The sequence below is a fragment of the Fukomys damarensis genome, unplaced genomic scaffold (assembly GCF_012274545.1).
Source record: "Fukomys damarensis isolate Sample0158 unplaced genomic scaffold, DMR_v1.0_HiC HiC_scaffold_11, whole genome shotgun sequence".
NCBI lineage: Eukaryota > Metazoa > Chordata > Mammalia > Rodentia > Bathyergidae > Fukomys > Fukomys damarensis.
In genome coordinates, this window is record NW_022900923.1 from 30,284,777 (window position 1) to 30,290,279 (window position 5,503).

Consider the following 5,503-nt stretch of genomic DNA (forward strand, 5'->3'; position numbering starts at 1 on the left):
CCTATTTAGCTAGACTGACTATTTTAATTGAGAAATTTAATTAATTTATATTAAAGATTAGTAACTAAAAATATTATCCTGTCATTTTGTATTCTTTTTGATGTTGTTGTTGTTGTTGTTACTGGGGATTGAACTCAGGCCCTTGTGCCTGTGAGGCAGGTGCCAGAGCCACTGAACTAAATCCCTGGCCCTATTCCTGTCATTCTGTAAATTTTATCATGCTTTTGTATATCCTTCATTCTCTCCTTCTCTTATATTCTTTGTTTTTGTTGTTTTTTTTATAGTGACAGAAATCGATTCTGTTTTATAAGTTGTCATCAGCTGGCTGTACTAGTGAATTTTACAATTTCACATATTTTTATTTTGGCAGTCATAGTCCTTTGCTTTCTATTTTCATTTCTGAAAAAGAACTTTGCTGGGTAGAGGCCATTACAGTGTTCTTAGTTTGAGAGGTTGTTGCTTTTTTTTTTTTTTTTTTTTTTTTGTACAGGGGATTGAACTCGGGTCCTTGAATAATTTTTATGCCTTTTACCTTCTCTGCTTCACTTAGAATATATATAATACAAAAAGTGTTCACATAACATTTTAAGTGTCCCATAACATTTTAAAATTTCTACATTCTTATTTTGATTTATTTCATATATATCACTCTCATCATCAACATCTATCACTAGATGATTTCAGATCTGTTTTGAACTAAAAAATTATTTGGCCTCACCTAATATCTCCAATCTAATATTGGAGTTTGCAACTATACTTTTTGTGTTATTTATTGAGTTATTTCTAGCTCTGTTATTTGTTTGGTTCTTATTTTATGATCTCTATGGCTGCTAAATTTCTTATTCAATTCAATCACGAGTTTTCATTTTTTTTCTGTTATCTTGTCTCTTTGGAATAATTTTATAGTAATTATTCGAAAAAATTTTTTAGGCTTTCCATTGATTTTCTACTTGGAGACAGCATTCGTTGCTATGGAGTTCTCATGCTTGTTTGGAGGCTTCATGTTCCCTTGCTTTCCCATATTTCCTGTATGCTTATGTTGACCCCTGAATATCCAGTCAGTATGTTGCTTACCAACTGTGTAGAATTTTAATTATTTTTTAATAGTACAGGATTTTCTCCTGGCATCTTGACCTATGGCATCATTTCAGTAGACCATTCTTACTTTGATAGTGTAGTGTCTGTGTAGCTTCTGTAAATATACTCAGGAGTAGATATTCCTGATTGTCTCAGTTGATTGACCTCCAGGATTTGTAGGTGGGACAGGAATGCTGGTGGCTTTGGGCATAGCAAATACTGCTGAGCTGCAGGGTTTTCATCAATTTCCACTGCTCACTTGTGCACACAGCTTCTCTGGTTGGTCACTGCAGGCGAGACGTAACTGGTACAGAAGTGCAGGCAGGGTACCCATAGGTTCCAGTGGTCATGTGGAAGCAGGTGTGCTCTACAGGGCCCAACCAGTGCAAAGAAGAATGTCCAGTAGCAGAGACAGAACACTTAACTGTGACCAAGGGCTTCTTATGTGTTTTCTTGGGGCCTTACTGGGCTGAGCCACTCATGGGAAGCAGTGCACATGATTTCTAGAATTTCAGTAGGCCTATCCATTCATGGTAGTTTTTCCAGTTGCTTCATGAGGCCATGAGTGCATTGGCGAGGAACTTTTCCACTTTGGCGAGATCTTGTTGGTTCCATTCCTAAGGATGGAATTCTCAGCAGCACCCAGGGACATGGGAAGGTGGGTTGCACCATTCTGCTCATTTGTAGGGCCAGTTTAGCCAAGCTTCTGGGGCCAACCAGCTGGCTTTGAATCCTAGAAGAGTAGTCTGGTGATATTGCTTTGTGGCAGGAAAGACTGGAGGAAGGCACAAAGTGGCTTAGATTCCTTCTCTGTGGCAAAGTAGTATCATAGTTTCCTTGAAATCTCTTCAAACTGTGCTCAAGGCCTATGAGGGCTGCAGGCTTCACCAAAAACAAATCATTGCAGCTGTCAGTGAATACAGTAGGGAATATCTGGGGCCTCCCTGCAATACAAAATCCATCTTCCTTCAGGTTTGATCTTAGTCTGAACAAACAGGAAATGTGTGTATTTAGTTCCTTTCTTTATAAATCTCTTATAAATATCTATGATCTGCAATGTTTCTGCTACATCCCAATTCACTGCAGCATTAATTTTATTAATTAATAAAACAAATAAATTGCTAATGATGCAGAAGTTGACAGCAGTGATGAATAATTTTTTTAAAAATAGCTTCTGTTGTAAATAGAAGGGAAGATATTTATTTTCCATAATTAGAATGTCAATCTTAATTAAAAATAAGAATATGCATGTCTATTACAAATTGTAGTGTATCTTATTATTTTAAATAATATGCTTATTTAGGTTAAAGGCGCTCAAGATTTTCACAGAAAGTGTCAAGATATTGGGTGTGGGGTTCAATCAGAGCTTATGAAATAAAGAGAAACAATTATTTTTGGCCTATATGAATTGTAAGAGAAATTCTGTCCTAAAAGGGGGGACATTGTACCCAAGGTTAATGAACTAAGATGCCTGAGAGAGAGGGTATCATATATGGCAGGTTCAAAAAAGAGACATTGATTTCCTAAATCTCAAATTTATATTAGAAAAGTCAAAAGAAACTAAAACAATAATATCCCTGAGACCTATCTCTCAAGTATTCCATCAGACAATGTAAAATTTTGGGCTGTCTTTAGGGCATAGCAAAAGGAAGAAGAAAAACTACTCACATTCCTTTAGTTAACTGGCCAAAATGATACCGGCCTATTTCAAAGTCATTTAGTCTCAGCAATGAACAGTAAGGCAAACTCCATAAATTATTAGTTAAGAAGAAAATTTATAAATAAAGGTCCTACTTAAGGATGAAAAACTCAAGCTTTGACTATTGGCAACACGTATATTGGGGAAAAAAATGAAAATTGATCACATGACTACTGTAAAATCTTAGGGATTCACAATCTGTGCAAAATAGGTCAACACAATGGGTCATGGTGTTTGAACTTTAGACCCTTGCATTACAAAAGAGGGTCCTGCTATAATCTGAGCAGTGGGCTCCGAGTCTTAGAGTATTAACTACAGAGATACATTAACCCAGGCTCGCCTCCACCTTCACAGCATGCTAAATGGACTAGAGCGCTTGAAATAAAACCAATAGTTACAGATTTATTTATCTATTTTTATCGGTGGCACATCCTCCATACTTGAATTATTGATTATAAAGACAACATTTAGCATCTTCTAACATGGAACACAGGTGGATACTAAAGCATAAACTGTTTAAGTAAACAGCTTGGTAAGATTGCTTCTATTTTAGAAATTATTTTCATTGCTTCTTGAAATAAAAAGGGTTGAATTATAAGTATACATCTATAATTTTTAAATAATATTTATTTATATTATAATAAATTATTATTACACTTTACCAAAATTAGATGACAATTCAAGAGTTTTGTTAGTGCAAAAGATCATTGCTCCTTATGATGATTTTATTTGGCTGTCATCAAGTTTTGTAAATTCTAAAATATGACAGGTAAAAGTATGTATTAAAAAGCATTTTATTACATTATTAGGCTATTTTAATGCCACTAATTGAATAATTAATTTTATTTTGACACCATTCATAATGTAACTAATAATTATAATACACGTGACATAACACTTTTCAGAAAAAAGATAATTCAGTGTTGGATTTATTTCATCGTTAATCTTTTCAATTTATATCTGGATATATAAGTGTTTGTAACAGTCTCAAGGTTTTGAATATATTAGTTATCTTTTTTCCTCAAGAGGTAACATTTATTCAAAGAAGAAAAAAGGGAGAAAAAAGAAATAGAAAAAATATAGAGAAGACATCCATCAATTTGGTTCCCTTCTCTTCCCTTTCCAGCTGCTTCTCAGCCCCAAGATTTAATGCCGACTGGAGTCGGCCTCAGGACCATCTCTCTCCATGCAGTCAGCAACACTGAGAGGTATCTCTTCAATTGTGCTGCTGTAAAAGTCTCAATTTTTCCAAGATTCCTCTCATTTCATTCCTTCACCATGGTAGTGCCCACTCCCTTGTGAACAAAGTGCCCACCAGACCAATTCTGTGGATATAGTTTTCGCTGAACGCCCATGCATCTGGCCAACAAGTCACTGGTAATTAATGCTATACAGAGCCAAACCAGAACTCCCTCAGGTTCTTTTTGGTTCATATCTCTATGCATGGCAGAGATAGTGAATTCTCAGGCAAGCATGTCCTCAGAGAACCAGTTAATGAAAAGAACTGCCTATGTTCATACAAGTCACACAGTGTGTCCAACTTCCATTCTTCTGGTTCCACATTGATGCAGAATTGGTGGATACTCTTCAAGGTCAACTCCTCCTTCTTGACGAGAATTCCAGTAGCTCCATAATGAACCTCTTGATCATCTCAAGCACATCAGAAGGCATTTTGGCTCACAACAAACCACTTTGTGTTTTAATTGAGCTTTTCAATATGTCATGAATCTAGTCATTGCATCCACACCTCAACATTTTTTGAGCTTTATTTAATACAAACATGGTGAATGTGGGAGAAAGGTATCACTAGTTAGGCATATCAAACATGTGGCCAGGTGTTTCCATGATGACATGGAGAGCTTCCATCTACAGATTCCATACCTCAGCACACACACTGGTGATCCCACTAAAGGCATGACACGAGGGCCCCATGAAATTTCCTAATGCCATGACTCTCTCAACCCAGAGAGAAAAAAGTACTCATCTACTAACTCTGATAACATCACAACCTGATTCTTAATCTGAATGCCTCTTATGTACCCCACAACCTGGAGGTGCTCACTACTATAAGACTTCTGTTTAGGGAGATAAAAAGTCAACCATTGTCTCCTTAATAACAACACCACCTAGAGTGGCAGACAGAATTTGAACTCAGGCTGTTTCCTGAGTACACAATGACTCATATTAAATCCTGAGAAATATTTACATTTCTCACTCTAATTATAAAATAGCAGGACACATACCCTATTCTCCAAACAAAGCATGTTCTTTTCATTTCTATTTTTTGTAACCAGAAGCTCACAACAGGATAATCACTTCGCCTACTACAGAATGTTTACCAACTTCTTTTTTGAGCCTCATTAAGTAATCTATAAGTCTAACTTTTGATTTGTTCCCCTTTAAAACCAAGAAGAGAATAGAGGACAACATTAGGCATTCACACACCCTATGTATGCACTGGCTCTGGACACCAAACCGGGGATCAAGCTGAACAAAGGGTACTCATTTGCTCTGCCCCTGAGGGTTATGGGCTCAACAGTGCTAATAAGGTGTCTCTTTGCCCATTACCAGGGGGTTAGATATCCTTTGTTAATTTGCTAGTAAAGGACAGTTTTATTGATTTTAGTTGTGTTAATGTTGAGGAAACCATGAGACAGAGAGGTCATAATGTATTTCAAAATTATTTATAATTTGCAAACTAGGTAATTCTTTACTTGTTTACTCATT

The 5,503-nt window shown here is 36.2% G+C and overlaps 1 pseudogene; it reads right to left on the bottom strand.

Annotated features, from left to right (window-relative positions):
- Nucleotides 1-4,041: 4,041 nt before the first annotated feature.
- Nucleotides 4,042-4,726, bottom strand: LOC104870044 (annotated as a pseudogene).
- Nucleotides 4,727-5,503: the final 777 nt, after the last annotated feature.